Source organism: Chelon labrosus (assembly GCF_963514085.1).
Source record: "Chelon labrosus genome assembly, chromosome: 15".
In the NCBI taxonomy this organism is placed as follows: domain Eukaryota; kingdom Metazoa; phylum Chordata; class Actinopteri; order Mugiliformes; family Mugilidae; genus Chelon; species Chelon labrosus.
The window spans coordinates 26,612,991-26,625,229 of NC_140348.1; the positions used below are offsets into that span (position 1 = coordinate 26,612,991).

The 12,239-nt window shown below is 39.6% G+C and overlaps 2 pseudogenes across 2 annotated transcripts; both read right to left on the reverse strand.

The window, feature by feature from the left end:
* Positions 1-1,339: 1,339 nt before the first annotated feature.
* LOC311500047 (G-protein coupled receptor 4-like) lies at positions 1,340-2,788 on the reverse strand (annotated as a pseudogene). Its single transcript has 3 exons — positions 2,576-2,788; positions 2,115-2,293; positions 1,340-2,000 (listed from the first exon to the last, which is right to left on the reverse strand). The product of its transcript is annotated as a G-protein coupled receptor 4-like (transcript).
* Positions 2,789-8,819: 6,031 nt separating this feature from the next.
* Positions 8,820-10,099, reverse strand: LOC311500786 (annotated as a pseudogene). Its single transcript has 3 exons — positions 9,866-10,099; positions 9,446-9,630; positions 8,820-9,329 (listed from the first exon to the last, which is right to left on the reverse strand). The product of its transcript is annotated as an uncharacterized misc_RNA (transcript).
* Between the last annotated feature and the right edge of the window lie 2,140 nt (positions 10,100-12,239).

Sequence of the window (12,239 nt, forward strand, 5' to 3'; positions counted from 1 at the left end):
GAAATGAAGGGACAGATTTAGTTTTTTTTTGTTTTGTATTGTACTTTCTGAACACTCTTCCTGAAAATAATTTGTTTTCGTTTATTCTCAAGTGATAATTTTGTGTTGTTACTAAACTTTTATTGTGATAATAAAGTATTTCTACTTACTTTGCCCATACTGGATTTTAATGGATTAATAATCCAAAAGGCAAATCACAAAAACGCTTCAAGGTCATGAAAATTCATTCAGATTCAGATTGATGCAGCCTTTATTATCATCAGTGGTGGTGCATCAGCCAGGTAGTAAAATCAGCTATTCACTGAGAGGAATAGAATACTATTGTTAAAATAAATTATAGTATTTGTCCATTGGTCTGTGATATAAATGTAATTTCTGTATGATTCCAGTAATTTCGATCATGTTTATAGTCAAGAACGTTTCGAGTTTCCTGTGTAAATACCATCCAGTCAGGTAAATACAGGTAGAGACGTGAGTTGAGGCAGCAGGAAGCTGAGTCTCACCTCATCTCTCACAAACTAGATTGAGCTCGTGCCTGTAATATAATGGTTGTACACACTTTTATCATATGTCATCATTTTCATAGCTTATTTAATGTATTTCATGGATGAGTGGAACATATCTAGTCTTGCTGATCTGACGTTAAACTGCACTGAAAACAGCCAGTACTTCTGCCTCATGGAAGAGGGCGCTAGCGAGCTGATGGAAGATGTTTAGTTTAACAGTCTGTATGGATCAAATCATCAGAATATAAAGATTTAACAACTCAGTATTATATAGCATAGCACCGGCATGGGTTAGTGGGGGGAATAAACTGAAAAATAAAGTGTGGCCATCTTCAAATGTCAACATAATTATACCAAAGAAAGCAAATGCTTAACCAGCACTGATAAAACCTTTGGTAGTCTATCTGTTTTATTTTTAGCTGTCTGTGGTTCTCAGCTCCAAGCCCACTGGTTCTTACCAGAGACGTACATTTCTAAGAATAAATCTATCAATAAGGCTCTTCCTGCCACCTGCAACAAACATCTAAGAGTCTGTGATCAGCTGTCAGTGAAATCAGAGTCCACACTGCTGTGTGAACCAATGGATGGGTTAAATGGAGAGAAAGAATTCCCCACTGAGCGATCAGGAGGAGAAAAAGAATCACATCATATAGACCTTTAACTGAATAAATGATCAACAGCAGTTTTATTTAGCACTTTCTAAGCAACAAAAACTATAATAATCACATTCAGATCCACTCTTCTAGTTTAGAAACTGTCACCGTGCACAACGCTCAGCTTTAGAAAGAAACTTCTTCCTTGTTGGATCTCTGCTGTCTCAGTGTCAGCTGTACAACAGTTGGTGATCAGCTGGTTTAAAAGGAGGCAACATGCAGCAGACAAATGACAGCAGCACCACCTGCTGGCCACTGCCTCCTACGACAACAACTAAACTAAAACTTCTACTTCCTGCCTACATGAAGCTGACTGTGTACATGCTGTCGTTATTCATGCTGTTCATCTGCTGATTCCTGAAGCTGCATTCTACAACAACACAGTGAGGCCAGAAGCTTGTCTGTGGTTCCTTTCCTAATGAAAATGTACAAAATCAAGTCTGCAAGAGGACTCAGATGAAGTAGAATGCGAGACACAATGATGAAGCTAAAGCTCATTCTGTCTTCTCTTGCCAGTAACAGAATGACTCTGGGCAGGAACATCAGTGTGTAAATAAGCAGCACCACGACCAAAACTGCCACAATTCTTCGTTTTTCATCAGAGGAGACACTGAGGGATGTAGACAGGGCTTTAAGTGTCCCACCCAGGAAGAAGATGAACAGAGGGAGGGGGAGGAGGATGTAGACCGCATACATATTGAGTGCAACCTTCAAAGTAACCAAAGAATACAATGGGAGGATGAGAACAAGAGGAAGGATCCAGGCTAGGACAGTGACCACCACAGAGGTCTTGATGGTTCGTCTGAATCTGTACCACAGCGGCCAGGCGATGACCAAATACCTGTAATGAAAGACAGACACATAGACAGTCTTTGAGGAGCATCAGAATTATATACTAATAAAATGGTTAGACACAGACGTAGATACACACAAACTGGATCAGACAGATAGTTACCTTTCTAGGGAGATACACACCATGAAGCCAACGCTGGACAACAGACAATAATGATAAATACCAAATTTAGTAATCGAGAACTTCCTGTCAGTGACTTTAACAATCATGCAGAGGAGCTGAATGATGTCAGAAATGAGGAGGTTGATGATGTAGACTGGAGCACCGTGATCCTTTCTGACCTGCAGGAAAACATTGGTAAAAGTAACTAAAGCAGTTGTTAACATGTTCTGAACTTCACCTCCTCCAAATATGACATCTGGCTCTGCCCAGAAACTGCAGTCAGAGACATTTATCCATCTAAGAACCAGATGTACCAAGACTTTTACACCTGAGACGAGTCAAAGACAATCATTTACTGACAGACTGTACACAACACATGATTATAAATACATACATCTGTTATATATAATTATATATATATATATAACTATATATATACTATAATCATATAATTGACTCACCAGAGAAGAGAGTAAGTAGATGGCCACTAGGATCAAAGGAAGGCTGATGCAGATGATGATCAATGTAAAAACATATAAGATGAAGGCCTCTTTGCCTTCATAGCAGCCATTAATAGTGCAGTATCGTAAATAGTTGCCATCATCGTTGTTGAAGCTGGTTTTGTTTTCATCATGACTTCCATTCCATGAGTTGCTGAAGTTGAAATGTCCCATTGTTCAGTGTGAATCCTGGTGTTTGAAACAACTGCAGGATAAAGGTGTTCAGTACGTATGTGAACAATCAATGATGAACGAATGAATAAATGAACTTTTTTTGTCATTATTAATGAAATTGTGTTTGTGTATATAAATATCTCTATAAATATCAATAAAAGACCCAGACAAGTCAGCTAGATAAAATAACATCAGATTAGGACAAATAAGCCCTAATAAATAAGTGATCATTTAAAATAGTAGCAGCAACATAGTGTAAAACATGTAACATTAAAAAGTAGCTTCATGATAACAATTGTAAGATTAAAGTAGGAGAATATCCGAGTAGCAGCATGATTCAATGATATTTTATTCATGTAGCATCAACAAGAAAACGAAATTGTCTCAAGACACTTTATAAAACCTAGCCTTAAAGCCCCAGAGCAAGCACGAAGGCAACGGTGTCCAGAAAAACCCAAATATAACAGGAAGAAACCTTGAGCAGGACCCAGCTCATATGGAGGGACCCATCTGCTTAATGAACAGTGTAAAAGTGGCAGTTGTAAGAAAGTTGTCAGATCTCACCTGAATGAGTTCCTCCCACTAGTGTTGGTTCTGTCCTCTGCATCTAAACAGTCTACAGCAGAATGTGACACGTAGCAGGTTTCTGATCATTTAAATCTGCTCATATGAGGAAATGAGATATGAGGTCAGATGTGATCATGAAACGTCACAACACCAGTCAGGAGGCTTTGGCTTCACCTTCTTTATTTTTAGGTTGCACCAATTAAATTGTTTAACTTATAAATTACAGAGATGCAGTGTGATCTATGAGTGGTCGTCAGTTAACATATTTTATTCAAGTCATTATAAACATCAAATATAATACTGAGGCAAGGAAAATACTGAAATGTCTACTTCATGTAAGAAAAATATCATGCTATTATTAACATGTTAATGAGTCATATTTACCGACATGCAGCTGCTTAATTTCCTGTTTTCTATGAAGTCTAAATATCACCTTGAGGACATGCTGATCTGAACCACGACGACCAGAAGTGATGAACCAAAGGCTATAAACTGATGTTGTCAGACATTATGTCAATGTCCAGTTTGAGGGTTTGTTTCACCTTCTTTATTTTTATGTTGCACCAGATATTTTTGTTTGTGTGAATTTATAAATGACAGAGATGCAGTGTGATCATTGTTCATGCATCACATGTTTATCCTGAGAACTTGTTAAAACACACACAGCAGCTCATTTACCTATCTGGTGCATCAAACAACAACATGTTGTGTTTTCAGTCAGAGTTACAGTCATGATTCATGAAACTTGCTGAAGGTGTTGAGGTCTGGAAACATATCAGATATGTGGTTAATAAATATAATATGTCAGTCCATGATCAGCTGTCAGTGATTATCACATTAAGACTGTTGTTGGGCCTGTGTACTAAGGGCACTAAACATTGGGGTATGGCTATCATAAATAATTAATTATCAAAAATAATTATCATTAAACAATTGGATCTGAATTACTTGATGACCTCGGGGCACCACCCTTCTGAGAAGGGAAAAGATAGCCTGTTAATTCAATCATTCTCATAAAATATACTAAACTGTCAGTTTGGTACTCTGATTAATAATTAACTTAATAACTATAACCAAAATTACCACATTAACATGTAGTTAAGGTTGAAGAAATTTGGAGTTCTTGACAGTGTAGAGGTTGGCAGAATTCACTTTTGTGCAACATTAAACAGACAACAGGTATGTTAAAAGATATTTATTACAAGAATAAAAGTAAAAACATAAACTCTACAGTGTACTTTATACAGGTGTGTGTGGGGGGGGGGGGGGGGGGGGGGGGGGGGGTCAAAATGGCTGCTGAGGCCTTGAACAAAGAAAACAAGATGGCTGACCAAGCAGGGACACTCAGACCATATGCTGGCTGAGTGCATGTGTGGAATGTGATAAGAATGTTTTATCAGGTGCCAGGTTAGAGGAAGGGTGGTTAGCTTAGCATGCAATAGACCCTGGGTCTATGTGTTGTATAACCTAAACTAACATCAAATTACTATACTATAACCTTACGATCACAACAACTCAATAAAAACAAATATCACCTCAAATCAAAGTTCATAGTTCTATGCTTAGCTTAGCTTAGCTTGACTAGGCCCAGGTCATACTACCAGTTTGGGGAAACAGTCGCTCTCTGGTGTGTTGGTCTTTTAGCTGACGGTTTCTGGTGAAAGGGATGAGCTGGAGTTCCAGTGATGAGAGGCAGTCTTTGCCATGTGGTCCTGATGGCAGACGTTGGAGGGAAAATGGCTGCTGCTTTGAAGTCCTTTGAAGTAGCTTGTTAACAGCTCGGTGCTAACTAGCCGTGTGGCTCCTGTTGGTTGGGGGTTTAGCCTGCAAACCAGCCGTTTGGTGGCTAATAGACTTGTGCAGATCCCTCAGGAGGCTCTCGCGTCGCTGCTGTTAGGAGAGAGGCCTGGACTAGCTGCTCTGTTTGGCAGGCTACCTGGCAGCCAGCTGCAGCTGAGCAGCTGGGGGTCTCCAGCGTGGAGATGAGAAGAGTTGAGGAGAATAAGAGAAGAGAGACAACAAAGGCCAAACAGGGCCTTTATATGACCTGATGACCTCAGAGGTTACATGCCACTGTCAGCCAATGATAACTGCTGGATCAATTTTCACACCTGGAGGATTGTGGGACTTGAGGTTTTCAGTGCTTTCCTTTGTCTCCAAGACAAAGAAAGCCATGTCGTTAAGACTTGGTTATGCACGGTGAGCCTTCCATCGCTCCCCACCAGGTTCAGGTCCCAACAGTGTTTCAGTGATCAAGCTGAACAATGTCACTATCAATATCACATTATCATCATCAATATCTACCGTTGTATAATGTTTCTATATTTTGTATTTATATTTTTGTTAACTATAGTGCCTTTCCTAATGTTGTATAGTGATTTCTATATTTTATACTTCTTTTTCTTTCTTAACTACCTAAACTGTTGACTCTGAGAGCCCTGCGCAAGATTTCCAACGTGTCTGGACTGTTGGTTTATGCACAAATGGCCAAATAAAGGACCTTGAACCTAGAACCTTGAAGCTTAATCAATATCAATCAGTCTGTGAGATTTCCTACTAAAACATCCAACTGACAGTGAGAGTCATGTTATTCCACTTCTCCAGTGCTTTCAACACCATCCAACCATCACTGCTCAGGGGGAAGCTGGAGGGGGCTGGAGTTGACAGTAGCCTGGCTGCATGGACCATCGACTACCTCTCCAACAGGCCGCAGTACAGTATGTGAGGCTTCGCGACTGTGTGTGTGATGTGGTAGTCTGCAGCACAATGCTGACAGCTGCCACCTCCAGACGTTTTCTGTTGATACAGCCATTGTCGGGCGTGTATCTCAGGGAAACGATCTGGAGTACTGGGAGGTCATCACCAACTTTGTGGACGAGTGTGCTCTGAACCACCTGCATATCAGCGCCAGCAAGACAAAGGAGGTGGTGACTGACTTCAGCAGGAAACCATTACACACTGCACCGGTGAACATCCAGGGCTTGGACATCGAAGTCATGGAGGAATACAAGTACCTGGGTGTTCACTTAAACAACAACCTGGACTGGACACACAACACAAACGCCCTGTACAAGAAGGGCCAAAGTCATCTCCACCTGCTTAGACGGTCCTTTGGAGTGTGCAGGACACTGCTCAGGACTTTCTACGACTCTGTGGTGGCTTCTGCCATCTTGTATGCAGTTGTCTGCTGGAGCAGTGGGAACTCAGAGAGGGACAGGAAGAGACTGAACAAGCTGGTGAGACGGGCCGGCTCTGTCCTGGACTCCTCTTTGGACTCCATCAAGGAGGTGGGTGAGAGGAGGATGTTAGACAAGCTGACATCAATCATGGACAACCCCTCGAACCCACTGCATCAGACTGTTTCAGACCTCAGCAGCTCCTCCAGCAGCAGACTGCTGCATCCATGCTGCAAGAAGGAACGCTACCGCAGGTCCTTGATTCCAGTTTCCATCAGGTTGTACAACACTGGCCTGAGTCAATAATATCTGTAATTTTTGCACAAATAAACAGAGGTGGACAGAGTACACACCTTCACTACTTGAGTAAAAGTACAGATACTCCTTGTCAAATATTACTCCAATACAAGTAAAAGTAGCTTAGTCAAAATATTACTTAAGTAAAGTACATGAGTATTTGCTTAAAAAAATACTTAAATAAAAGTATTTAAAAAGTATCTCAGGATATACAGGAAAGGAAAGTATTGTGATTATACAATCCACTCTACAATCCACAGCCTCACTCTTTCTCTTGCAGACAGCCTCTCTCTCTCTCTCTCTCTCTCTCTCTCTCTCTCTCTCTCTCACTACAAGCTCATACAATTACGTTTAAAATGTTCATCAGCAATTTAACAAACATTAAGCTAGCTAACGTCAGTAGCTACTTTACATACCGCAACGTGCTTTTTCAGGTTGGAAGACGAGTTCTTGTAGGCCGTGATATAATTTGTACGCAGTAACAAACATTTAAACTGAAACGAATCAGTTTTTGTGGCAAAAATCTCAAACATGGGTTTGAGATAAGGCCACTGGTCGGACTTTATCCAGGTGTTTCTCCAGTTTCTTCCTGCATTGTATGGATTATATGGCATGACGTAGCGAATCAGCGAATCAGTAGAAACAGTTTATTTTCTCAGAATTTTGAAAAAAAAATAAAACGAAAAAATAATCAGCTGACGTAAGCTCAAAAGTAGTGAGTAACGAGAGCATCAACAGTAATGTAGTGGAGTAAAAAGTACAATATTTGTCCTTCAAGTGTAGTGGAGTGAAAGTAAAAGTATCCCCCAAAAATAATACTCAAATAAAGTACAGATACTCAAAAACTGTACTTAAGTACAGTACTCAAGTAAATTTACTTCGTTACTGTCCACCACTGCAAATAAATCTGCCTTTTTTATAATAATAACAATAATAATACGTGTTATTTATAAGCACCTTTCAAGACTCACAAGGACACTGTACAAAAACACTGCCTTTTTGCACAAACCACTACCTCACCATCTTATAGTTTTTTTTAAAGTTTGAGCAATTATTTATTTGTAAAGTTTTATTCCACCACCACACTGTATATACAGAATGTCTTTATATTTCTCTATATATGTTTCAAAGTGTTATTTTTTGTATATATTTTTCAAATTAGTACTTCAAATTAGTGTTTTTTTTCCCCTGGTAATTTTCCCATGTTGAAGTCAGAGTCGTCACTGTGTTGTATATATTTTTTGCCAAATTCCCGCGCTACTGTGACAAGGTAATTTCCCATATGTGGGATCAATAAACATGTCTGATGTCTTAACAAACATGCATGAATAAAGAATGTAGAAAGTGCTGAGTTTGTTTTCTGTTGTCATTTTTATTTACAGAGATAGAAACAGACTGAATGTTTAAACATGGATGATGAGCAAATTAAACTATTTTCAGACAAGGAAAGCTGCTGAATGACAACCTCAAAAACAGCATCACATTTCTCTTTTGCTGCTTCTTCCTGCATGGACACACTAAAGTGATCAGAGTCCACACTGCTGTGTGAACCAATGGATGGGTTAAATGGAGAGAAAGAATTCCCCACTGAGGGATCAATGAAGGAGAAAAAGAATCACATCAAATAGACCTTTAATTGAATCAATGATCAACAGCAGTTTGATTTAGCACTTTCTAAGCAACAAAAACTATAATAATCACACACTCAGATCCACTCTTGTAGTTTAGAAACTGTCACCCTGCACAACGCTCAGCTTTAGAAAGAAACTTCTTCCTTGTTGGATCTCTGCTGTCTCAGTGTCAGCTGTACAACAGTTGGTGATCAGCTGGTTTAAAAGGAGGCAACATGCAGCAGACTTCTGCCTGGATCTCTGTGTTCTGCAGTCAGAAATGACAGCAGCACCACCTGCTGGCCACTGCCTCCTACTACAACAACTAAACTAAAACTTCGACTTCCTGCCTACATGAAGCTGACTGTGTACATGCTGTCGTTATTCATGCTTTTCATCTGATGATTCCTGAACTGCATTCTGCAACAACACAGTGAGGCCAGAAGCTTGTCTGTGGTTCCTTTCCTAAGGAAAATGTACAAAATCAAGTCTGCAAGAGGACTTAACAGAAGAAGAATATTAGACACAATGATGAAGCTTAAGTTCATTCTGTCTTCTCCTTCCAGTATCAAAATGACAGTGGGCAGGAACAGCAGTGTGTAAATAAGCAGCACCACGACCAAAACTGCCACAATTCTTCGTTTTTCATCAGAGGAGACGCTGAGGGATGTAGACAGGGCTTTTAGAGTCCCACCCAGGAAGAAGATGAACAGAGGAAGGGGGAGGAGGAAGAAGACGGCAGCGATGATTGTTGTGATATGAAAATCAACCAAGAAATAGTTTGGGAGGACATAAACAAGAGGGAGGATCCAGACTAGGACAGAGACCACCACAGAGGTCTTGATGGTTCGTCTGAATCTGTACCACAGCGGCCAGGCGATGAGCAAATACCTGTAATGAAAGACAGACACACATAGACAGTCTTTGAGGAGCATCAGAATTATATACTAAGAAAATGGTTAGACACAGACGTAGATACACACAAACTGGATCAGACAGATAGTTACCTTTCTAGGGAGATACACACCATGAAGCCAACACTGGACAACACACCATAATGATAAAGATATTTGAAAATGAACGTCACTGAGTCATTCTCATCAGCCACCTGACCAATCATGCAGAGGAGCTGAATGATGTCAGAAATGAGGAGGTTGATGATGTAGACTGGAGCACCGTGATCCTTTCTGACCTGCAGGAAAACATTGGTAAAAGTAACTAAAGCAGTTGTTAACATGTTCTGAACTTCACCTCCTCCAAATATGACATCTGGCTCTGCCCAGAAACTGCAGTCAGAGACATTTATTCATCTAAGAACCAGATGTACCAAGACTTTTACACCTGAGACGAGTCAAAGACAATCATTTACTGACAGACTGTACACAACACATCATTATAAATACATACATCTGTTATAATGGACTCACCAGAGAAGAGAGTAAGTAGATGGCCACTAGGATCAAAGGAAGGCTGATGCAGATGATGATCCATGTAAAAACATAAAAGATGCCTACATAAAAATCATAGGAGTGGTCATCCTCTAAGTCGTGATGAATGTTGATGCTGACATTGGTGTAATTAAAACTTTCATTCCACGAGGTGTTAATGTGCAACTCTTCCATTCTTCAGTGTGAATCCTGGTGTTTGAGAGAGTAGAGAGTTGTAATAATATCTATTAAGCTCTGAGGTGTAGGTCAACAGTAAAGTAGTATAATTATAGAACAGTATCAATGATGGACATAAATTACGTTCTTAGTCACTGAATGAATAACATCTTGATTTAATAAAAGAAAAGTTCCAATATTTACCTTTTTAAAAGTTGTCAGATCTTACCTGAATGAGTTCCTCCCACTGGTGTTGGTTCTTTTCTCTGCATCTAAACAGTCTAAAGCAGAATGTGACACGTAGCAGGTTTCTGATCATTTAAATCTGCTCATATGAGGAAATGAGATGGAATCAGATGTGATCATGAAACGTCACAACACCAGTCGCGAAGGACTTCAGCAGACTTTCCTTCGACGAAAAATAAAAAATCCTCCAAAGAAGAAGCTAAAACTTCAAACTCCTACAAACTTTCTATCGGTCCAGTTTAAAGGCTTTGGCTTCACCTTCTTTATTTTTCTGTTGAGCAAATTATTTTATTATCTAAACTCATATATAAATTACAGAGAGGCAGTGTGATCTATGAGCGGCCATTAGTTCACATATTTTTTTATCATTATAAACATCAAATATAATATTGAGGCAAAGAAAAACTAAAATAATACACATTAGCTCATTATTCTTGTCCTGATTAAAAAGATGAAGAATTTAATTTCTACTTCATGTAAGAAAAATATCATGCTCTTATTAACATGTTTATAAGTCACATTTTCCGATATGCAGCAGCTTGGTTTCGTGTTTTTTTATCAGGAGGAAATCTAAATATCAGCTTGAGGACATGCTGATCTTTAGCAAAACCTCAACCACAAGAATTGATAAACCAATGACTATAAACTGATGTTGTCACGCTTTAAAGGAAAAGGCGGTAGGACCCAATCGCAAGAGACATGCAAGGAGACATAGGCTACCCTGGGAGACATATACTATTATTTAAATAGTTAAATTATATCCTAATATAATGGTTAGACACAGATGTAGATACACACACAAACACATTGTAATGATAAAGACAAAAGAATATAGGGATGCAGTTCTTGTTTGCCACCCAAACTATCATGCAGAGGAGCTGAATGATGTCAGACATGAGGAGGTTGATGATGTAGACTGGAGCACCATGATCCTTTCTGACCTGCAGGAAAACAAGGATCTAAAGCAGGTGTTAACATGCTAGGTGTTGTTGCTAAAAAGCATTAAACCTATGTTGAAAGAATCACAACAGTCTAGTCTTTTATCTCCATATAATATAGATCATTTATTAACAGAAGTAGAAGTACACTGCATCTCACACTGGTGGATCGTAACCAAGTTGTAGGTAGAGCATCAAAATGCAACAAAACGAAACTGGAGCAAGAGACAACAAACAGATAGTAAGCAATTTATTCAAAACTGCATTTAAAATGAATCATGCTGTTCAACTGATCAAATATGTAAAACCATAGCCCCCCCATAGAACCAAAAGTACCACAAAAGGACTGAGTAGTGAGAATGTTCTTGTTGACCACTTCAAAAATCCATTCAGGCATGCTTCATGAGAGTGTTTCCAGAATGCTGGTGGTTGAAGATGGTTTTATGAAGGGCATGCACAGTCTGGAACTGACATCTGTTTTTGTAAACTGCCCTTGCCATCTATCCCCAAATGTTCTCAATGGGATTTAGATCAGGGGAACACGTAGGATGGTCCAGAAGTGCAGGTGGTTCCATCCCCACCTGCAGAGGTGGACTTCCTCTCTCAGCTTGTCCCAATGCCTCCTCATCAGCACACCACAGCAAAGCTTCACATTTCTCTTTGTCTGCTTCTGACAGACAAAGGTGATCAGGATTAACTCAATGTCTGTGGGTGCTGCCCACCTAAAAATAACAAGACCAGGGTCTCGTAACAACCACATGCATACAGTACCTGTGATTAAAGAAATCTGATTCTGTTTTCTTTCCCAAATGAATGGTACTCTAACTGACATTAGTGGGCAGAAACTCCAGTCCCAGATACATCCAATCATGGGTAAGTATCTGTTTGGTAACAGACTCTAGTCATGTGATTCTTGCATGGGTAACACCCACAGATGTTCCTATTAAAAGCCCAACTCTCCACCAGTCTTTTAGAACTGATCAAGATACCTATAAGGTGTCCAAAAAATAAAA